Genomic DNA, 25,615 nt, shown 5'->3' with positions numbered 1-25,615 from the left:
CATTCCAATAGCAGGGGAATAATTCAAACTTTCCGTTAATCAGTTCATTTTGTTCGAGTTATACAAAATTATACATTCATTCTTTAAGTACTTCCAAGTACTTTTAATAATTAGATTCATAAATTGGGAAAGTTAAGTAAAATGTATAAAAAATGCTGACTTGCTTCAAAGTTTTGTTTTTGTCAATTGCAATACTTTTCCATAAATTATATACTAACTTTAGATTAATATATAAGCCATTGCAATGTAGCCTATAATGTTTTTTTTGGTTTTTTTTTTTCAATTGAAGAATTAGTCAGGATTCAAGATTTGGCCATGATCGCTATTACAATTTACAATGTCTTCCATTCAAGGAGACATTGTATATTGTCTTCCTCGAAGCTCCTGGTTGTTCTCCGATGGCCTTCTGGGACAATCCTACGCGGAGGAGCTCGGTTATCTCAATCCTCTTCTTGTGTGCTCATGTTGGCGACTAGGACAATGGTTTTATTTGCCATGGTTGGCTAATATATTTTCTAGAATATTGTTTGAATGAAAAATGTCAGAAAAATGACTCTTTACATCTCAAAATTTGTATTCTAGAGATGAGTCAATAATAGCAGTTGTCTCGGTATAAGAAAATCCTTACATGTATACATAAATATTTTAAGATGCTTGGAAATGTGGATTTAATTAATATGTTTACAGAAAGCAGGTTTAGGTCCGAGATATCTTGGAAATTTAAGAAATCTTAATATTACAGGCAAATAAATGATTAAGATACACTTAAACCAGAGCACAAAAAAACGAAAATAACCTTTTTTTAAGAATATTTTATCTTTTAAATGAAAGAAAATCTCTTTTATTATATTGAGACATTAGGATGCGTGATACAGAGCTGTTACCGTTTACATCTGTCTTGAACCTTTTGCCTTCGTTTGTTTTTTTAAATATATTCATAATGTAGTTGGATACTACAAGGTTTGAATGGATAAAATCGAAATTTCTTACCTAAAAAAATAAGAATCAAAATGTAAATATAATATAAAAACATAAATTGAAATTTTCTACTTTAAAAAAAAAAGATTTAAACAAATGAAATTCTCTTAAACTTCATTCAGGCCCACAAGGAATTAACAAAATACTAATGTTACGCTATTGAGTTGAAGTGTTTACATTTATTCATTCTTTTGATATACTTTATATTTCTAAGTAATAATTCTAGTATGGAAAATTAATGAATATTAATGTAATAAGTGCTTTACATGTGTAACATAACGAAGCAATTCCGTGCTTTTATTTATTTCTAATATTTAAAAAAAAATATCTTAAATGAAATGACAAATAATCAAAATATGGAAGACCAGTGTACAGTCGATGTGAAGGGGTTAAGGGGCCGGCATTAGGAGTAGTAGTATTATACAGAATGGGCTTAGTTGAAAGAAAATCTAAAATTATTTGCATAAAAAAAGATACAAGATACGAAAATCACTTTGCTTTGTTTTAGTAATAAACTTTTGTAAGTCTGTAGCATAGAGTTGGTAAAATTTAGACATGGGCTCACCTTTGACTTGGCCACACTGTATATAATTTTCAAATTTCCGATTCAGCCTTAAAAACTTATAAAGTTCGGTCCTCACTTTGTATACTTTTTTTAAAATAAGTTTCAGTATGAACAGTTCAAAGGACAGGTACAAATTATTCATAGGACCGGCTCTAAGACTGGACTGAATCAATAAGGACCGGTACAACACTAGAGGGATCATCAAAGTATAAACTGTAACTAAGGGTAACTTGTTCCGGTGTGATATGTGTGGGTTCCTATTGGACTTTCAGCGGAATTGAGGATCGAAGAAAGAGTAATTTCTGTTTATGGCCTTGTGTGATGCGGAGTAGGATTTGTGTATATTTCTGTCATCTGACAGCTGCTCGAAGCTGATATTTTCAAAATATATATAAAAAAAAACTCAAAACTCTTTTCCAAAAAAAAAAAAAAGTAGTTTAAAAATATATTATTTTCTGCTAAAAAATGGTTATGCGTAAATAAATAATAAATATTTTATTTTCACCATTTGAGTCAAATCGACACAAAGCTACAATTTTTATCCAAAATAGCTTTTATAAAAAAATATTTTAACAAATATTTTAAAAGGGGCCCTTATATTTGATCTAAGCTTTGCTCGTATCAAATTATAATTATTTTTGGTCTGTTTCTCTATTTGATTTTTTTTTCTTCTATACAGCTATCATTTCCGCGTTATAATAACACAAATTCCTTGATTTCGAGGGGGCTTAACCCCCTTCCAGCTCACCAACTGCGGACACATCTGTCACTAATACATAGGTACAACTTTAATGAAAAAGGAACATTATTTATTTATCTATGTATACATCAATTTTGTACAATGTAGTTACATCTCTATTACTCTAATACGTACATACTTTTTGCCCCCTTCATTGCATTATTGAGGGAAAAAATTACATAGACATCTTTACAAAAACACAACAACAGTATATTCAGAAAGAAGCAATAAAAATTTAATTATATCATCTATAAAATATATCTGTATACAATGAAAGGAAGCAAGCGGAAAAACAAACACATGAAAGCAAATTGTCTAGGGTTTTTATTTTTTGCAAGTTTTTTTTTATTATAGCATACATATGTAATATAAAAACGAAAATAAAAACACCGATAAAGAGACGGAATGGTAAATATATCTTAATGTATATTTATCATAGTTTTTAATATTGAAAGATTATATTTATTACTCGCCGTAGTACTCGGCATTGCCCGGAGTTGTTAGGCGTCGTCAAACAAAAATACTTTGATTTATTAATAAGGAAGATAACTCGTCAATAAGTCGATCTACACGCTAAATGCAACGTACCAAAACCCAGGTGAGATTTTATTAATATGATTACGTTGTTATTCTTTAGAAAAAAAATACAGTTTTTCAATCATACATACAAATAAACATTGCTTTATTAATATATATTACTGGCGGAAGTATCCGGCACTCTGCTGAGTTGTTAAGCGTCGACGAACAACCACAAACTTTAATTACATCGAAAATAACTTCCAAAGTTATGTTCAGTCTTACTCTTCATTTTTTATAAGCACACTCATACGAAATGACTAGTCTTGAGACTCAGTGAAGCACCGATTTTTTTTTTTGGTTTGGTCTTAACTGATTTTTCCTAGAACGATTTGGACCGATTTTTTGGTCCAGTACAGATCCACAATATGGACCCCTTTTTTTTCTTCGGTCTCATATATTATGAGATACCTTTTTTTTTTCTAGATCCATCATTTTTTTCAAAAATAAATATCAAAAGTACACGTTAAGTTCTAGAACATATACTGTATACATATAAGAGACGACGGAATCAAAATTAATCCGAGCTATCTCTGTTTAGACTTCGTCTAACGTCTTTGTACTTGAAGAAACATTTGATTCATGTTTCTATCCTATAGAATTAAAGAATAATTGCAGAGCAATGGAATTGAATCACCATACCTCATGGACAGCACGCTCGGGAGTTTTTCTCTTGAACTTGGTGTAAGTACGTTCGCGGCAAGGTAATTCATAGAGAAAGACACATACTTTATGTATATGGATTTAAACAAAAGATTCCTAAATTAGATGATGTAATTGTAATACCATAATGTTTACTTATATTTAATCAGTGCAACTCCATCTAACCAATTAAAGGAACATAAAAATAAAAAAAATTGCAGAGCCTTCATTGGATTTATGAAACTGAACATGGTCCTGATGTGGTCCAATCATTTTTTTTTACATTATAGATACAAACAGCCTAATATTTAATAAACATATTTCTATAAGCCTTGTATTGACATAGGTAGAATTATTTGAGATACTTAAAAATCCTAGCTATAGTTTATAACTTTTATTGAATCGATGAGACTTAACTTGGTCCCTATGGCTCTTTTCAACCATAAAATCTATCAATTTCTAATTCTTACAATGTGACCATAAATATGTGTTACTTTAAGAGTGTAATTCGCGACAATTCTAAGAGATTTATCATACTAATTTGCTCTAAGAAATTGACAGCAATTTGTTTTAACTATAGAATTGTACTTCATTCCAAGAAAAATCCTTGTAGCTAAATTTTGTGTTGTGGGATCACAAATATCTGAATAAATAAAATATACAAAATTATCAGATTGTCTGTTTTTTTTTTTTTTTGTTGTCATTTTATATATAATTAAAAGATCACATAAGAACATTTGGGAAGGAGGGGGGGGGGCGGAACACAGAAATAAAGGAAGAAGAAGATTCATCATGTGCTGACTGACACTTGACAGTCACTACTAAATCATCAACTGATGATAAACACAGAAAAAAAATTGTATCCATGTTTTATTTCCATTGTCGTAGAATCAAGCATTTTACATATAATTATAATTGTTTTTTTTAATAGTAGGGGGGATATTAAAATCAAGTTCAATTTTAGCTTATCAACTTTTTGAATGTAAAAAGTCATTCTCAAGTAGCTATAGAGTCTTTTTGAAGACTGAAACTTTAGAAACATAATTTGTTCCTTTAAATACCGCAGAAGATTGAATTAAAAGGTCACCATTAAAATTGGACACTCTAGTAGACTCGCTATAATACAAATTTCGAAGAAGTTGACCTTTTTGTGACCTTTGACCTTTTTTATGACCTTAAAACTGTAATTTATAAACTTAAAATGTTATATAACAGTAGCTATAATTGTAAAAAGGCATGAATGACCATGACATTTGCGAGTTTCTTCTTATTACTTTGAAAAAAATATTAAAAAATACGCATTCATTTGTGAAAAAGTAATTGTTGGATAGAATCTTTTTCCAGAGTGATTAAAAGATCATTTTGCAACTAAAAAGTTGGGATAAAATTTAATTTGCTCATTTCGATTAATTAACTCTCTCCCCCCTCCCCTCTATTAAGGGTATTCATGAACAAGAAAGGAAAAGGAGGGACCTCCTCAGTAATTAGAAGTAATGTAATATCATTGTTTTAAATATGTAGTTCATGGAAAATTTGCCAAATACATTTCACATATAAATAATCTTTATAGATACTAACTTTGGGGGAAATAATATTTTGGCAAAGTGTCTGTAGCAGAAATATTTAACTAAAAATTTTATAGCTATATAAAAAAATAAACTAAAAAATGATTCCTGATTATCAAAATATACAGTGGTCGTAAGGAAATCGTAGCATTTTCGATAACAAGAGAAAAATCATTTTCATCAAAAACAAGATATTTTATTAGAAATATATCTTATAATATCAACAATCATTTTGTAGAATGTCCTCCTTTTGTGATCACCATGGCCTCCAGTCTGGAAATGAAGGCATGCAACCCCTTAATCAAGTAGTTATTGATGACATGTGTACCCACTTCCTCTAAACAAGGGGCATTAGTAATGTTCTATCGGTCATTTTTTCGGTCCTTTACACTCTTAGGACTGGTTCTTGGAAATTTGTATACAAATAACGGTGGTTTATTAAGAAAAATAAGATATATGTAATTTGTAGGAAGATTATTGCAAATATTTTGCACAAAATATTTTTTTCTCCATTAAATAGTTAATTAGTTATATAAGTTATTTATTTTAAAATGGAATAATTAAAGAAGAAAAAAAATATCTTAGTCACATCAAGGATAATTGATTTTACCTTCTGGAAGGACAGAAAATGGGACCGGACTTGACCGCAGTTTTGTTCCTAAATAAGGACAGACACAATATTAGTCTTCATGGAATAAACTTTGAAGTGGGGGGGGGGCGGATCAGTCCGGTTTGAGAAGGACCACAAGAGGTTTTCTTTGAATAAAAGTTGAGCCATTATGGCCTTACACCATCTACGGATATCAAAATAGGCCCCCAGCTTTTTCACTACATGCCTGATAGCCCCCTTACCAATGTTGACGTCCTTGGCCATCGGATAGTATATTGAAATCTGAAGACTTACTAATTCAATAATTTATGAAAATAAAGGGATTTAAATTATTTCGTATTAAGATATATTAAAGTATACACAAGTAGTTACAAAACAAAACAGATTTGAGCTCTTTAGATTCAGTACAAGTTGAGAAAATAACACTTTCACTCCAAGTAATTGGACATCTCCAGGACCACCGTTTATGTCTCAGCAAGTCCAAAACGTGGGAGAAAAATAATCGCTCTATCAAACAACAACAAAACTGGACACGGATGAGTTAAAGAAAACAGCCTCGGTCAATCATTTCAAGCCCATGAAGGCCCATATAATAGATCTCGGTGTTTCCAACCAGACAATCCAGTGAGGTATCAAAAAAGTGGATGGAAAGGTGCTTGTGAAGGTAGAGAGATCACTTTTGACATTAGTAATGAAAATACCCATCTTCTTTGTTGCAACCCTTTTTGTTTCCATTTGAACTATTTTTAGACACTTTTGGCCCCCTACAGCTCCAATACCAAACCCCTTTTGGGTGCGTGCCGAGAGAAAGGCCTACAGTTTCTTTCATCCTAAGCCAATCAGTCAGCACTGGGACGTCATGACAGATGACTATATCTGGGGTGGGTGACAGGCCTTCCGCCTACGCCTGGAAACCATCATTACCACTAAGGGTAGCTACATTCATGATTAAGAGACATGAGACACACATCTATTTATAGTATTCATTTTGCTGAAATTCTTTTGTAATTTTATAAATTATATGTTGTTGAAGTTTAAATTTCAAAGTGTTCAGATTTTAATGGACCACTCCGTATGTACTATGTATTATGAGCGACTCTAATACTTCATGACACCAGCCCTAACTACACCCCAATAAAAATTATGGTTATAGGAGCATTTGCCTCAAACACGTTCGCCTTATTCTCTTTTGTCTCTAGCGCACTCGCCTTTAAGCTTCCTTGCTGTCATACATACTTTCCTCAAGCATGTTTGCCGTGATACATACTTGCCGGCCACGCCCTTTCGCCGCCAGTTATAAAATAAATTTTATTCAGTAAATATTCAACTGTTATTGGTATTTTAAGAGATAACTAAATATTATTTAGTTCTCAGTTAAAGTCAGGGATTGGGTATGAAATAACGAATTAAGTTCCATAATTCCAATAATGTAAATAAATATCTTTATAAGCTTGATTTTTTTTTACTGTTCCATCCCTATTCAAAGATACTAGAAGATACGTTCCAACAATGACATCCCTGAGACGCTTAGCACTACGCAGAATGTTGCACGTGTAGAGTTTTAAGATTCATACTAGTGATGTGACTTTCGGATTTATTTGACGAGTCAGACTGTTTACTGTATAAGATCTATTATAGAACTTTCGACGACGAAAATGCTATGCTGCAAACATGTTTGAGGCAACAGTGTATAACGGCAAAAAAGGTTGACGGCGAGGGTACTGGAGGCATAAGAGTGCAAGGCGAACATGTTTGAGGCAAAGGTGCATCTCACCAAAAATGATAACCCTCTCAGACCGAACCTCAACACTAGTACCTACTTATATGAAACTCAAGGGCAACATAAAATATAATTAGTTTAATTTAATAGCAAAATGAGAGCTTTGATGACACACATTATTATGAATAGGTATTTGAAAAAAACAAACAAAAGATCAAAGTTCTAAAAAATGAGAACAATAAGTGCCAATGAACTCTTGTCATTGAGTGATTGAACATTATCTATTTCACTAAGTAAAAAAGAAGATTTTTTTTTTGTTCTGTGAACATGTGCTATATTTAAAAGGGGGACATTATTTGCCTTTTTTTTAATAGATTATTTCTTAGATATATTTACATTGTAAATAGATTGATAATATATCATTTAAAAAAGTGTCAATAATGATTTAAATGACTAATTAATAGGAATATAGAACATCAGTCAACGACAGTGTTCATAAATATGCCGGGAAATACTAAGGAACCTAAGCCCTTAAACCAGGTTTCGACAGCCACACTATCCCATGATTAGTGATAGCCTGTTATAGTGTGTATGAGGGCCTCCATCTAGGCCGTTTGGCTACGTAATTCCTAACTTTACCCCATTAGTAACGAATTGGTGTCTTAACGCCTTAGTACTCAAACTAGTTTCGCCCATTAACATCTGTCGTGATGATATGTACACGCCAATTCTCAAAACACTTTAATCAATTCCAAATTATATCTATCCTCTGCAGTTGAAAGTATACAAATAGCTATGGTATTTTATATTCATCTAAGAGTGACTATGATAAATTTTAAGAGTTTATATTAATATCTTACGTAATTAATATCCATTATCCCCACTCAATCTGTTTAGTTTCACTAATTTACACCAAATTAACTTTTAAATAAATTAAATTTTTGTTTTGATGGTTGATAATTTTTATAAGGAGATGAAAAGTTATAAATATTTGCAAGGTTATTTCCTTATTCTTGATGATGACAAACTATAACTCTCACAGCTTCTTTTGCATCAAATTCATAGTTACTTCGCCAGGGTCGGGTGGGCAAAAGAATCATTTCGATATTATGAAACTGATCGTTATGTGTAATGTGGAGAAAAATTATATGCATTTTTGGTTAAAATGTCTTTAACTGTGGGACCTGCCGAACAAATACTATTTCTTTCTCCATCGACTTGGATTTGTTAATCCATCTCTTCAATACTGATGGTGATTAAAAACAAGTTCATGTCAAATCTAAAAATAACCAAGGATGAGGTTCAAATAGCAGTCTCAAAAATAAATCCTGGAGTAGAAAAACTAATTGCAAATCAAAAAAAAAAAAAAAAAAATTATTGAGCTCATTAAAACGATTAAAATATTTATTATTTTCAATTAGTGTTTATATTAATTTCCATAAAGATAGCAAATTAATTTGGTGGTGTAAAAATGGAATGTATCCTAATAATTAACTTAGGAAAAATATAATTATTGATAGTAATTATTTTATATTACTTTGCATTTTTAATTTTAAAAATTTAAGGGTACAAGGTTATGTATCAGAATGGCGAATGGGTAAGAGAAAGTTTGGAAACCCTTTATCTAGATAGTATTGTATTTCATTCATGTTTAGATATGAATAAATATACCATTGATATTTGTAGCTTTAATCGTAGGATTTAAAATAAGAAAAATTAATTTCCTAAGTTGTTTTCATCTGGGATCGAACGAGGATAAGGCCGGATTAGCATCCCTAATGATCTATGACCCAAGTGCAGAAAATAAAAGTGACTCCCACAGACCTCCATGAATAATCAATTTTTGGAAATTGTTCTAAATGAAACTAATCAACGTTTGGAATACTGAAAAATCGGCGCTTGACAACAAAATCCCTCCCCCCCTTATTTTAATAATTAATGGAGGTTTTTTTTTTTGTAAATGTTGATATCAATATATATGCTATAATAATAATTAATATTAATATCAATAATTAAATTTTCGATATTAGAAAGTCCGTTTTAGATTATTTCTCTTTCAAATAAAAAAATGAAAAAGATTCATCTACCTTCCACTAATTACTTTTTTAATTACAAGTCCAATAATATGTTATGTTCGGTAGAAACATTGTATCATAAATCTATTCAAAAATATTCTTCTTCCTTGACTCAGGGTTTGAACTATCTTTCCGAATCCTTTTACAAGAATGAAGGAAATAACGCCTTGCCAAAAAATCACTTATCTAGATTATATTAAAATATATATTTTCTCTTTAAATTCATATCTTTTTGAGACATATGTTAAAATTTCTTGATACGAATAAGTAATGCGATTACAAGCATATTTTATATTATTTAAAAATTTGTAGAACATTAATAAACCTTTCAACTAAGTTCATCTGACAAGGGAGTTATTTTGCCTACATATTAATAAGTATCACTAATATCACAATATTTTCTTACAGTTCAAATAACAAAGTTAGTATCAATATATTATGCATTTGGATAGTAATAATGTACGTTTTAAGTTGATTGACATATACGTCTATGGATACACGTTCATGGAGTATCATATTACATACCCCATGACCCAGGGACTTGCAAATGTAACTTTTGGAAAGGTTTCATTCACTTACTACATGATTTATCGATTTTTTCCATAATGGTAGAACAATAAATAAAAAATTCTAATTAAACAAATTTATTCATCCGATTCAGGGCAACTGAGATGGAGGCCAAAAAGCCTTAAAGTCTGGAAAACAAAAGGCCAAATAAACTCAAAAATGGGGTGAGGACAACTTGGCAAATTTCTGGTGTAGGTCTATGTGGCCTACGTCCCCAACAGACTGCAACTCTCTTGATTTTAGGATCTTGGGGACCATTGAGAGGAAGGCCTGTGCCCCGTTTCATGTAATTATATATGTCTTAAAGCTGTGGCTTACAATCTGTGGGCCTTGACACCATATGGGATTGCTAACCCATTACCATGGGGTTCCTTAATTAAATTTGAGCTGAATGTGTACTTATATTTTATAAAAACAGCCTGAAAAGATATAAAAATTAATTCATGCTATAAATATATATCTATCCGTTCACTAAGGCACTCAGCATAACGTCTGAACCAGTATTAAACATGTTTGGTTACTGCTTTGTATCGCTTGTACCACAGCTGTCGCTCCTTGCGCCAGTGTTGACAAATAAGCTAACTTTCTGGGTTTTGTTTTTTTTGTCATTTAGGGTTTAAATTTTTGATAAGAAAAGTAAAAATAACGAATCAATGGTGGTCAAGGCTGCTGGAAGTCAAATATATTAGAGGAGATGACATTCTTGAGCCTAATACATATGAAAAGTATATGAAACGTATGAAAAGTTGTAGGAGTCTTTTTAATGACTTCAAATATTATGGCTACCGGGTGATTTTCTTCTTCGATGAAGAATTTATGGAATCCCTGTTTACATCACAAAAAAATAATCTAAAAGCCTCGCAGTCCTTATATACCTCAGGAGACCACTCTTAAGCCTATCATCGATCATCTTGGTCTCTTTGTACCCATTGATCGTGTAGTAAACCTATTACTTGGATACATTGAGGTCTTTTTGGTAATTAGTATTGGCCCTACAGGTCTTCCCTTGAAATGAAGCAAATTATGGTGCAATTCGAGTTCATGATATCGTTGTTAGAGGCTCAAGAACACGTTTTAGAAAAAAGTTTTGTGGAACAACAAATAAACGTGGACGTTGCATGAATAATATACAACAAACATAATTAAAAAATATATATCCGTCTAAGAGAATTATTAAGTTGATGTTGCTGGTCATAGACTTAATGGTCACCCTGTATATTATATTCTAAGAATTGGGGTCGTTTCCTGATTGCATGTTCTAAACTGTGTCACCAAATTTGAAAGGTTGGGAACCACTTAAAAAAATAATTCCCAGAAGATAGTGCTCCACAAAAACATAACCGGATACTCCCCATTTACCTCCACAGATAATCATCGGTCGTCTGACATGAAATATATGCTTATTCAACTTTTATGTGACAAAACACAAAAACAGATTTTGAACGTAAAACACATGACGAATTCTGTATTTCTGTGATGAATGAGTACCCACAGAAGGGATAAAGAAGCTTTAGATTGACTAATACCATTTGGCTTAACTTATTTATGTGAGACGACCTTTTCCGTATTAACCATATAAATACAGATCGCGGCTTAAGGTGGAGTATGATTTTTGAGTTGCTCTGTCTAAAATTTAACATAGAATAGACTTGTTTTGATCAATATAGAGTACATATTCGTCAAATTAAGACCTTGATTCGTTTATTAAACCTATTTACGCATCCACAGCCTGTAATATTATTTGTTTGTGAGTCTCAATTTTGACTTTGTTTACTGCAAAAAAGAGAAATGATAATATACAGAAAAATATCGCTGATTTAAATTGTCTTTGATGTATTTCTTATTTTTTTTTTTATATATGTACCACGATTTTTTAATTTTTGATCAATTTAGTCAAATAACTAACATAATTTGCCTCTCGGTATAACTTTATTGGAGTGATATATGGCCTTTAAGGTTATTTTTTTGCATAAAATACACTCCAAATCTTATATTCATCCCTCAAATTATAGATGTGGTTGTCATACTTTGTCTAGTCATATATTTTAAGCAAGGTTATGCTCAGTTCATGTTCAGCAGTTCTATTGGTCCAGGACAAACATTCTGTCATTTCAACGGTTGTAGTCTCGGTATTAGGTCTTTTTTATACGGGCTCAGTTTGTTAACATGTACTTACAACAAGGGGCTTCACTTGAAAATTCAGGCCCAGGAAATTATATTAGATACAAACAGGGCCGTAGCTACCTTATACGCAGAGTGCGTTGTGCTCCAAGTTCCAGCAGGGGCTCTGAAAACTAAGGTTGCTTAAGACAATGGTTTTCAAGGTGGAGCCGTAAGGGGAGCCCCTCCCTAGGAGGAGCAGGAAGATGGGGAATTTAGGATTGCTTTCAATCTACATAACATGTTTAGTATAAAGGCTGCCTGTGCAAAAAATGTATTAGTTTAGAGGGCCTTGGCATAGTATACTTTGAGACACTCTACTCTGGCTTAAGAAATGTTATATCTGTCATATTATAGGGCCCCGATAAGCTTAGTAGCAGAACTGGATCCTTAATCTACTCCACCCTTCCCTCTTTTATTTATGATGTCTGGTGCCTGGAAACACTTTTCCAGATCTATAAGAAGACCTTATCAATTTGAAACTCAGATACGACTGTATCACCCTGGCGACGTAAAAAATCATTGTAAAACGCTCCAATTACACAAAAAAATGACTTTTTGATTATTTATTTTTTTTAATATATATTGTATTTTCTATAAAAAAAAAACAGAAGCACAAGAAATGAGACAGATAAGCAATTTAAGGCTGTCTCAGTTTGACTTTGTCAGCTCCTGTTCTAGCGGTTCGAGAACTTCAAACGCTTGAACCGCTAAGCTTGATTTAAAGGGTCGAACTCAAAAAAGAAAAATGGGGAACCACTACCTTGCATATTGATCTCTTCCGGCATCATCCCATAGTCCACAGATAAACTCTGAGACCCCCTCCCCCTGAAGTACTTCAAAAGAGACAAACACACAACCTCCTTTATATAATTAGACCTTCCATCTACTTTCAAGTTTCTCTAAAGTGCTAATTGTCCCAAGACCTAGAGAAGGTGGAGATCGCTCTCCTCTTAATCTAATAATATACTCTTCGCGTCGCTTCGCTTCACATGGTGAAGTTATTTTCTTAATATTAAAAGGTTGCAAGTTTTGATTGGAATAAAAAGTCTTTGTCCTTAAAATGGTACATATATAATATATTTTACACTTGTAGAAGCAGAGTAAAAGAAATTCATTTGACTTTCCCAACATCCTCATCATCATTCATTGTCTTACCTAAAATGAAGAGAAAGAGAGGATCATTAATGGTTGAATAAATTTATTTTTTTGCAAACTTTTGCAATGATTATGAACTTTTTTTAATATATATGTATATATATATTCTATTTGAATGGTCACATCGGGGTCAATATAAGTCTTTTCAATCATATAAAGTTTCTAAATAATAACTGGCATTCTGAGGTATCTTAACTTATCCCAGTAATTTGAATGTAATACATATAACTTATTTAAATATGTCTATGATTTATTTATCTGTAAAAAGATACCAGGGTTTAATAACGAAGTCTGGTATTTTAAATATACTTTAAATTAGCTTACAATTGTTATTTTTTCAGACTTATAAAAAAACAAAAAAAAAAACAACTAAGAAGCTAATACGATCATTAAAATTATATTTCACTCAATGTAGCCTGCGTTGGTCTATATAACAGCCTCGATTCGGGCCAGGAACTGCACGTATGCCCTGGAAACTAAAGTCCAATCTTTTATTCCAGGACAATAGAGTCGATCTGGGACTTTTTGGTAGTTTGAGGACCTCGTTCGACATTTGATTCAAGGTATCTTTTGATAAATTATCCCATCAGATCCAGTTCGGGAGATCTAGGAGGGCAAATATCCTTGGACACTCAGTCGTAGTAGCGCTCCTGGAGACGATTGGTATGATAATTAGCTCCATTGATCTATGAGAGGAAGGTAGTTATCACTAATCCTACGGTGGGCTTAGAAAAATTAGAAGAATGACTCCAATGCCGATCCTCAGTTCTACTCTTTACACTTATAATTAGTGATGAAAGTTGTATGTATTTAGGGCATGTAAAAAAAAGAAACCGAAAATCAATGTGGTAACCCTGACAATATGAAGAATGCTTTGAAGGAGAGCAGTTTTACTGTCATGGTGTTTCATAAGACCAGCTACAATAAGCTGTGACAATGGGAAAGGGGAAGAAGGAAATAAACAAGCACACTGGCAAGAATTACTCCAATGTCTAGCCTCAATTTTACTCAGAGTTCTGAAGGGCTTTCAATTAAAACTCCGTAGTAAATGTTTTGTGTTACTCTACGTATTTTATGAGCACACACAAAGGTTCAATCAGTTTTTGAATATATAATCGAATGTAGTAGAAAGGAAGTTTACTACTCAGGAGTGAGATAATTTTGACATCATATTAGGAAAAGAAAAATCATTCTATTGATTACCAATTTCAAAAAATTGGCAAAGTCAAAAATATACATAATATTTTCATCACTTCAAATTACTCCTCCAACAAATTGTCAGTCTTACTCACAACTCTAGCTTTACTTTCTCTTAATCAGAATAATATTTTATCGTAGCAACTGTCATAATCCTCTTAATTTATTATTCAACTAATTAAAATGTAAAATATTAATACTTTGGATTACGTGCAATATACAAAAGGCTCCAAAACTGGGCCACAGCTTCAAAATAAGTTACTAATATTATTATATGACAATGATTTAATGCCTGCAATTATGGCCTTTGACTATTTTGATGTAAACTCAGAACATATTTCTTATGTCAAACTAATCAAATTTCATCATATTAAATATTAACTATAACCTTTCTGTAGGTTGAAGTCTCTAAAAAAGCTAAAAGCTTATTCTTAAATTTGTCAAATCCAAAAAGTTTTTTGTAAATAATTTTTTGTTCTTCTAACAAATTTTATCTCTATCAAAATGTTTCCAAAAAATAATCCCAAACAGTTTGTTTTTTTATTTTTAATTATTTATTTAATTTGGCATATTCATAAAAAAGAAAATCATTCTATCAAATATTTTTCGAAAAGCCCTACTACACCCATCAAAAAAATTATTAGTCACTGCCCTGTTTGTACCCTCATGTTTGTTTATGCAGCCTTTGATTTACGTTGAAAATATTATATTACAAATAAAAGTATGTACATTATAATATGTGGAAAGGACCCCCTCCCCTGGCCTCCAGTCTTTTAATTCCTCCTCGCTACACAACAATCTTGAAGAATATTAGTAAATTAATTTTGTTTTGTTTTCTAAAAAACATTGCTATATATATATTAGTGTTAAGACACGGTCCAAGACCGAACTTTTTTACCGGTTCGGTCTGAAGTGATTTTTCTATGCGGATTGAAAACGATATTTCAGTCAGGAACACAATCTTGAACTGGTGACAAAATTTAGTCATTTTCAAATAGTAATTTTTTCGATCCGACTGTATGCGCCGATTTTCTCCCCTAACCACATTAATGATAAATCTGATTTATACAAGACATTTAACTTCTCAACGATTCATTGATAGAAGCCTTCTAGACCGAATTTTAAATGAAGCCGATCAATACAGATTGTTTCTACAGGACAAATCTCACCTCTAAATCTTTATTGTATCACACAAACCTTTCATAAAGAGACAAATAGGCCCAAATCAGTTGGTATTAAGTCTATTTCTTCCAGCTACATAACTATGTTTCAATGATTGTCTGGAATTGTTTGCAGCATAGCAATAAATAATTCTATTTCAACGAATCAATGTTCAGAACTCTGATTAGAAAAACAAACAGAAGAGTGATCTACAGATGAAACAAAATAGAGTATACAAGGTGGGGACCCAAAACTTGCAGTGACAAACGACTAAATTACGATAAACGTTTTATGGAATTAAGAAAAGACAAATCAAAATCCGTTTGTGATATGTTTAAATCTATATTGTTTATTTAATATGCCCTCCTTCACAAGCAATAACAGCCTCAGCACGCCGACAAACAGATTGGCAGCTCTTGATAATGAAGGCCGTCTCCATGGCGTAGCATGTGGTCATAATAACAGCTCTGAGTGAACCAAAAATTGGAAAAAATTTGCTGGAGACATTCTTCTTCAAGACACTCCAAACTACAAAGTCCAAGGGGTTGAGATCAGGACTGGAAAGGGGCATATTGAGGAAAGCCAAAAGTCGGCCATATTATTACTGCAGAAGCTTTGATTCTAATTGGCTTTCCGGGAGGAAATTGAAACAGTCTCTGCAGCCTTCATAGCATTTGTATCTTTACCAAATTTTATTTTAGATCGAATTTCTTAAAACAGGATCTTCAGACCGAATCCCAACACTAGTGGAAAAGTAGGCTAGGGGTAAGAAATAAAGGCATAATGAGATATGGAGAAAAAGAATTGCAGGATACATGTCAAGCTGGGAAGAAAGGAGAGAAGGAAACTAACTATGAAAGAAAAAGAATTATATATATTTATATTCTAAATCCTTTTTTTTCGACTTTTGCATTTAAAGAAATAAAGATTTATATACGAGTCTGCTGCTGCCATTATTACTATAAATTTAGAGCCCGCCTCCTTGAAACACACAAAATACCAAATATATATATGTACACACCGGGTGGAAACTCGAAACTTACACACTTGTATTATATTGATTGGAGAGTTGCTGTGTGGGGAAATTAGAACCGTCTTAAATGGTATAGTTAGCCATTTATCTCAAGCACCTCCTGCTTTTTGAAGTTTTTAAATTGGACGGGAAATTTCATCGGAACTCTTAGCATCAACTCTCCTTCCTGATAGTCACATTTAAACAGAAGTGACCAGAATGACGGTAATGGTTCGTAAGAATATCTACACCGTTTAGAAGAGGCTAGACCACAACAAAAGAATAAAGAGGAAGGAAGGTTATAGAAAAAAGACCATCATTCATACGGATTCCCTCAAGGACCCTATCAAAAAGAACCCAACCAAGTCTCTTTGCGCTCATGCGAAGAATGTCAACGTCATCAACCATCTTCAATGTTGAAATAAATATGGACCCTTCTATGGTGACCACCACCAAAAACCCGGCATCAGCCTTGGCAATAGGCATTGTTTCCGCCAACGGCATTATGGCAACCTGATCTGGTTACCTGAGTGTTACAAACTCATAGCAGGCATGTACATCGACATGCCCCTGTGTGTCCATACAAATTTACCTGACGGTAACGTTGTCTTTCAGCAAGATGGGCCCCCTCATACTGCAAAATTACTCAGACCTTCTTGGCTAACATCAACGTTTTCAGGGACATGAAAATGTGGTCACCATACAGTCCAGATGTAAATCCCCATGACACTCTTTCTAGCCGAACATCGAGAGGAGGGTCTATAGCATACATCACTAGAGCAATGAAGGCCTTTGTCGACAAGGAATGGGCTTCCATGGATCCAAACTTTATTTGCAATACTTGTATCCCTTTCCACAAAGGGTTTGTCGCCATCTGTTAGTTCAATGGTGACCGAATATAATTAATCAATTTGATAGTGGCTATGTATTAGACAAAGATTAATAAGGATTTTTGTTAAATTTATAATTAAAGACTGGAAGGCTATTTTCTTTTTTCTTTTGAAATATATATGTAAGTTTCATGTTTCCAACCGGTGCAGATATATATTTATAGAAAGGGACATGGTAAATTGTAAGAATATAAATGCAGTTACCCCTTGACATATGATTTGTATTTCTTGTTAAAACGAGCTCGTAAGTCAAATCAATTTATCCCATGATAAATTACTAAAAAAAATAATCTATGACAGCCTTTAAGGTAACTTAGGGGGACTCATTTTGGGGAGGGATCTCCCCTAAAACCACGTAGACATAAAACAATTCACAAAAATCTTATAAATGACGCAATTATATCATACAAATACTAGATTAATTTTTTGTAATGTTAAGATAATTTTTTTGTAGTATTAAAAAGAAAAAAAATAACACGATAAGAAATAGATCAATTCCAAATTCCCATCGAGTACTATTAAGAGTTATGATTAAATAAAGTACTGCATACCTATTTTTTACTTGGATTGCAATTGAGTTAGCTAATAAATAAAAATTGGGTTTTTCTTTGACATACTGACAACCTTTTTATACTTAACACTAAGAGTTAGAACGAAGAAAGCTAGTATTGTCATCAATAAAAATAAATAAACATGAGCATCTAAAAGAAAAATATTCTAAGACGACTCTGAAGCCAGATTATTGCAAGTCTGAACAAGCTTTTATCATTGACGCAAAATTTGTAATATTTTGTGGAAAATAATGAAATTACGTTGTCCAAATTATAAAATAACCATTTTTAAAATGAGTGATATAAATGAAATTAAATGTTGTCAAACATATTTTCCTAAATCTATTCAGTTATATTTAAAACCTGATTAAATATTTGCGTGTGCTCATAAAAGAGGGAGCATAGCCCTCAAGATTAGTTGCAGAGTTATAATTCTAAGTCTTTATTGAAAGTAGAATTGGGGGGATCGATATTGGTGTAAGTCTCAACAATGGGCTTGTTTATTTCCTTCTCCTTTGTCACAGCAGATAGTAGCTGATCTCCTCTAAAACATTACTGAAATTGTCAGGGTTACCATTTTGATTTTTGGTTTCTTTTTTTTTAAACATGCTTATTATATACATGATTTTTATGACGGTTGATACACCTCTAATGTTTACTATCAGAGAGTTAAAATTAAATTATGAGCACAATAGAAGAAAGAGCAAACGCAATGACCGTTTTTCCTTTTCTAATCTCTAAATTTTGATCTTTCTTGAACAAAAAATGACAATCACAACTATCGCCAATTCTTAACCATTTCCTATCCTAATAAAAACTCCCTTGTCATCATATTTTTTTACTACGATTATACCTCGTAGATTGAAGGACTCGTATATCAAGGCATGACTGTTTCTTGGCTGGAAGGTGGGACTTATCTATCCCCCATCTATTTATTTTTATTTAATTCAAAAACATCCAATAACATCCTACACGATTTGCAATAATAAATTACACTATTTGTTTGTTGGATATTTATCTATTTAGAGACAAAAAAATAATAATAAAAAAACAATTGCCCTTACTGGCTTGTTTTCGATAGAAGAAAAGTAAAAAAGACAAATGTATATTTAGGTTCATACAGCGAAACATGTATATGCGTGTATCTGCAAACGACAATTTATTTGCTTATAATGAAAGAATTAGTAAACGAAGCGAAAAATGAAATATTTTATTTACGATGTATTTCTATACCTACCTATATCTAAAGAGATTGAAATCAATATCATTGTGATTGTTAAAAAAATTATATTCACATTGAGAACAGTTTTTAAATGAGATAAACTCATATAATTGAGACGTCATCAGTGGCACCTACAGGGAAAAATATTTTTAACAATGACAAATTTGACAAATAACTTTTTTGAAAACTTTTAAAACGCTAAATACTTAGATATTCCCTTCTCAAGAACTAAATAATAAAAACAGCAGCTTTCAAAATTAAAAAAAGTCTTTTCAGATTGCCAAATAGAAAAAAACGCTCCCACATTTACAGACATATTTTAAACATATCTCCCACCTACAGGGTCGGTCAGGTAAATCCAAAGCACCTTTAACTACATTTTGAATAATAAGCAAAGCATTTAACACAGTTATTTCAATTTTAAAGTGAGAGGTTCAGCCTTAGGTTTAAGTTAATTGTGCGACTTTTAATTCAAAACAAGTATTTGCGATGTCAAAGACCTGGAAGAATTCCATCATCGAATTTCCTTGTGTGGGACACAGACGATCGTACATCAAAAAGATGCTCAGATTTTCAATGAGCACAGTCTACAGCATCTATAACCGCTGGAAGGAGAAGGGTGCATATAAGAGAAAAGACCACAAGTCATAGAGGAATTAAAAACGCACTTCCATTTTCCTCGTAGAACTGAAACTTTTCTTGAAATCATCTCCTGGGACTCCTATTAGCAACAAAAAACGTCAAGTAAGCTGTGCAACAGTCTCTTATGTCATAAATACTGACCTGAGGATGAAGTCATACCGCTTCTACAAAAGAAGTGTCATTAGAGACAAAAGGAAGGCAACCCGGAATGCCCACAGAAGAAAATTGCTGAACAATGGGAAGTCCAATGGTAACCAAATCAACTTTTATTCGGATGAGAAACAATGGACTGTGAACAGATCCAAAAATATTTAGGTCGACAGATAATTAGCCACAGAGAGAGCTAATGTATATTTGGCCAGCATCCTCCTCCTTGGGGAGAGCACAGGCTGTGTCATTAAGCCCTTCCCATCTTGGTTGAGCCAAAAGAAGAGGGTGGTTGCCGACAGGTACTGTACACTCCTGTCTGACCAAATGATACCTTGGATGAAAGCTGAGGCCAATGGTGTTTAGTTCATGTTTTAACAAGACTCTGTTCCCTCTCAGAAGGCCCTCAAACCCCCAAAACAATGCCATTTAGACACCACCACACTTGGCCCTCCCCCAATATGAACCCCGTGGATTAGAGAGGAGAGTTTCTGCCAATTCACACAACAGTATTGACTCCTAGAAAAACCTCCATCATCAAGTGCATTAACAAAGCCTCCCTCACGGACGTGGTCAAGGCCTACAAATCTTTAAGGCCTAGTATCGAATGATTGTCGAAGAAGGGGGACACTTTGAATGATTTTTTTTCCTTTTGTATCATTAGAACATGGAAATAAAATTTCAAACCTATACTTTCCTCTCTTATTTATCAGGATGCAGTTAATTCGAGTCCAGATTTATATGAAGAGCCCAATATCCTTTCTACCAAACTAATAGTTGTTGTTCTTTCATGACTCTATGCTTTAAAAGGAATTATATAAATAAAATAGCTTCTAATATTTGGTTTTATTAAGTTTATTTATTTATCAATTCCCTTAAATAGTAAATATTAAAGAAGACATTAAAAATTAAAATATATATATAGTTTATTATTTTAATATTAAATACTTAAGTGAACTCCTTTAAAATCACAATTTATAAGAATAAACTTAAATAACATTATTAGGAAATAATAAATTCATTTTAATAATACATTGTATGGAATTAGATCAATAATTAAGTTTGTTGATGTTTAATTTACATATTTGATGGCATTGATCCACAAGTTCCTTTGGTTTATGTGAATCAAAAAGTTTTCATACACTTTTTATCTGCCGGTGAACAACTTTTATAATACATTGGAACAACACATTTACCCCATATGAAAAATGTATTACAATTATTGAACAATTACACAAACAAATTAAATAAAGTCTTATATCCCACAATAAGAACGCATACAAGACTTTTGAAATATAAATGTAGTACCAGTAATACTTGGCATTGCTCGGAGTAATTAGGGATTGAGAACAGATAAGCTTTGAAGTATTAATAGAAGATAACTGCACAAAAATCACTCACTCTATGTTTCTGTTGTTCAATAACACACTCCTACTGAATTCCTCAATAAATTGAGTTTCTCTCTTTAAGAATGCAAATAACAACTTAAAAAAATGTTGAAGTTACCAACAATAACAAAAATCGCACGCTATAGAATGGTTAGTATTTACAACCCTATATACCGTCTGCTACATTAAAATCTGAGCACGTTGAATTTTAAACTTTACCAAGATATGATTAATTAATTAACAATAGAATGTGAGCAAAATTAATATTATAAATGGATGTGTGTCTGAGCTCTCTTAATCATTATCCCTTAACGACAATGATGGCTTTGAGGTGGCAGCAGAAGGTCTGGCACACACTGAGGATGTATTCATCCGTCATGGCGTCATAGTGCTAGTAGATAATAGCTTTGAGGGCCTTGGTGTGCAGGCATTCAGGGCTGTAAGGGGCGGGGGAGAAAAAGTGGCAAAAAGTGTTCAAAAGAACTCAAAAGAGTTTTGCAAGGAATGAGACGTGTTTCTTTCATTCTTAGTGTCAAAAGTGGCCTCTCCATCCTCACAAACTTTTTTCCATAGTTCTCAGGACATTCTGGTGTGAAATCCCAGATAACTTGCATGGACCCATAAGGGATTGGATGGGATTGGCCTTGACTGTTGACTCCTCAAGATTTAGTTTTTTTTGACAGAGCCCATCTTCCTTCCGAACGTTTCAGAACGGCTAACGCTAAGGACAGTAGTCCTGGAAACGCCCAATTGGTTGGAGTGTGCGAATGGAAATATTTCAATCTGGTTCAAGTGTCATTTTCTCGACTTATACGTAAGCTAGATAGATTAAGTTTGTTTACATTGTGAATACTTTTGTATGTTTGAATATATAGAAATATGAATTAATTTCAATCACTCAACCATAATTAGTTATTGAGTAAGAAAGTGTTCAGATTTCAATAGACGACCCGGTATATAGTGATTTTTTATTGACCAATTTTCTCTCCACTCCTGATTTAGGAATGCAAGTCATTTAACTTCATATGACGTCATTATAGGTCGATGTTCAAAATTTTGAAACAACACTGACGTCATCATTAACTATTTATCGAAAAAATCGGTCTTATCAATGAGTATATGAATATTGAATTAACAGAGCGGTATGGAACGTTCAACAGTTTAAATTAAGGTAAACATATGATTAAAAAGTATTAATAAAAATTAATAACTTTTATGTATTTTATTTTTTCTTCTGCTCTGTTGCTCAATCGTTTTATTCAGCTGACGCGTGCTCTTATAGCAAATCGTTACCTTTATTGTATCAAACAAACTTTTCTTCAAAAAGAAACATAAATAAGCCTCGAAATCTTCTAGTAGTTAGCCAAACAAGTCAATCATACCAAATGCTATTAATCTATTATATATGTCATATTATTTCTTCACAATTTTGAAAATGAATTACATGTATTTATTTTGCAATATTAAAATCCTAAATAGTATCATGTGGATAGTGTATTCTAATATTAATTAGTAATATTTTATAAAAAGCGTAGCTATACATTTGCATTTGTGTATAATAGCCAAAATTTCTTCATGAAAATATAAAATGGCCAATATACAGGGTCTTTCGGATAAATTGGGGCTGAATTTAACTGCTTCTGGATCAATAAAGGTTGCAAGTAGAAAAAAAGTGTAATTATTCAATTTATTCTTTATTTCATTGACGACAATATTATTCCATGTGATCTCCAGTTCTCTCGATTCTTGGCCCTGGAAATGGTTTTTCTTTCGATTATTTATAAGACTGTGGCCTTTCGCTGGACCTTGACCTCCTCTTTCGAGTCCTTACTCATCCAGCAAATACTAGAATTAGGGCAGGCAGTCGCCTTCATTATAGCAAAAGTGTCGTTCCCCGCGTCAGTGAGTTCGACGATTGTTGACCGTATTCGCTACTCCACCGTTACTTATTGTCTGATCACACTCAAAACGGACTCAATCAAAAGATAATAACATCAATTCTTAATTGGTACATTAAAATGATATATACATGATCTCTTTATTGACGTGGATGCAGTTAAAGTCAGTCCCAATTTATCTGCAAAGCCATGGTTATATTACATAAACGATAAGGAATCCACCAGAAATTATGTTCCCATCCTTTTGGAAACTGGGCGTAAGTATAGAAAAACTTTTGTTTATTTATCAAAATTAATAAATAATGAAATAATCATAACGTATCTAGCAAGAGGAGGAAAACGTCAGCTGGCAACAAAATGCATACTCCGTGAGAGTGTATTATATATTTTCTTTCGCCTATACCGAATTTCAAATAAGATATCTCCAGACATAACTTCGTTCAAGGCCTGAATTGGATTGGTCAACTAAAAATCATTAAGGTCTCAGACCGGACTAGGATTTTCAAACCGAAGCTCAACACTAGTATTCATTTATATTATCTCAAAGAAATAAGAATGGATGTCAAAATATATATGTACTACATAATGTATTTTGAAAGGAAAAAAAATATATGTATGTCAATATGAGATGAAAGGTAGTTTGTTACCTATCTACCTAATTAATCCATGAAGCATGAACGTTTCTGTAAACTATATATAAGTGATGGTCATTAAAACAAAAGAAAATGATTGGAAAACAAATCGGGGAAAAGACTGTATTTTATATTAGTTTTTTGTCTAATGAAAGACAAAAGTTAAAAATAATTAGTGATGAAAGAAAATCCAAATAATCTATAAAAAACTTTGTGTTTTTTTTTTGCCCTTTCCTCTTCATCATCATCTTTGATCTTTTTGTCTTATATCATATACAATACATGGGTCATAGGCGGATCCATGTTATCAAGTTAAAAGTCTATTAATTTGAGTTAAGTCGTGGGTAGGAAGTATTTATTCGACACAAATATTCCTCTTAATCCAAAGTATTACCTTACTATATTTATTTATTTTACTTTTGAAGTTAAATGAAGGCTTGAAAGTCATTCAAATAAAGTAAAATAATGGATTACGAGCTCTTAAATCAAAGCTGACACGGACTTTGCTTGTATACATAAATTCACTTCCATTCACGTGCAGTAGAGTTGCAAATCCATAGTCTTTTTCCCCACGTGTTTTGTTGTTGACAGCCTGAACAGTGTTTTATTCTATTTTCTTAAGCTGCTATGATTATTTTTTCATTCATGAGGATATAACATTTAAGTATAAACTAATCACAAGTACGTGTGCTTCATTAATAATCGAGAGTAACACTGAGAAGATGTTGTAACATAATAATGTTAAGTCCCTGTTGGACTCCGAGTAGAATTGAGGATAGACAACAGAGTAATTGCTGGACAGGACCAGCTAATTTAATGAAAAGAAATGGCAGCAAACCTATTCTCCACCAAAACATTCTTTAAATTGTCGTGGAAGAAGAGAATCATGGGTTCAATTTTAAAAGTAAAAGATGGAAAGCGATTCACTTCGCAACTTCAAATATCGTACATCCACTGGAAAAATTCATATTGCTTAACATAGCAGGAATTAGTGATAAATTCGTGACTACTATTCTTTTATTCGGGCTCACTTCAAATATGTGGAGTGCTCCTACAAAGACTCGGGCCATAGAGTTAGCTCTCTCGAGCTGTAGAAGTAGGATAGCAGAGAAGCGGACATAAGTCGTCCCTATTCAAAATGAAGAATTTAGAGCTATTTTTATTTCAAATGCTGCAAGAAACTCTGTCTTTGCCATTAAAATTCCGGATTCTTCTAATCTAACGTGGAAGTACACAGGGGATTTGATACGCTACTACCCATATGGTGCGAAAGACAATATGACGTTTCTTCGCCGTCTAATACGCATCCAGAGACGGTTTAAAAAGTTTAGTGCACTCAATGCTTAATTGTTGTCTTTTTGTCTTCATCTTACGTTTTTTTTTCATTTGTTTTCTACCTGATCATTTTACTAATTTTATTGAAGATTTTTATGAAATGTGATAAACCACTACAGAGTATTTTAATTATCGTTTGACTCACAGTGCTAATTAACTGTTGTAATGACTTTAGTTTAGGGGGT

General features: G+C 32.6%; 1 protein-coding gene across 1 annotated transcript in view; it reads right to left on the bottom strand.

The window, feature by feature from the left end:
• kon (chondroitin sulfate proteoglycan 4-like protein) overlaps nt 1–25,615 on the bottom strand; it is a 366,417-nt gene that overhangs the window by 246,204 nt on the left and 94,598 nt on the right. The gene's annotated exons all lie outside the window — the stretch shown is intronic.

The sequence above is a fragment of the Lepeophtheirus salmonis genome, chromosome 7 (genome assembly GCF_016086655.4).
Source record: "Lepeophtheirus salmonis chromosome 7, UVic_Lsal_1.4, whole genome shotgun sequence".
NCBI lineage: Eukaryota > Metazoa > Arthropoda > Copepoda > Siphonostomatoida > Caligidae > Lepeophtheirus > Lepeophtheirus salmonis.
The sequence above is the reverse complement of the archived record's forward strand: the minus strand, read 5'-3'. Positions and strand labels throughout refer to the sequence as shown.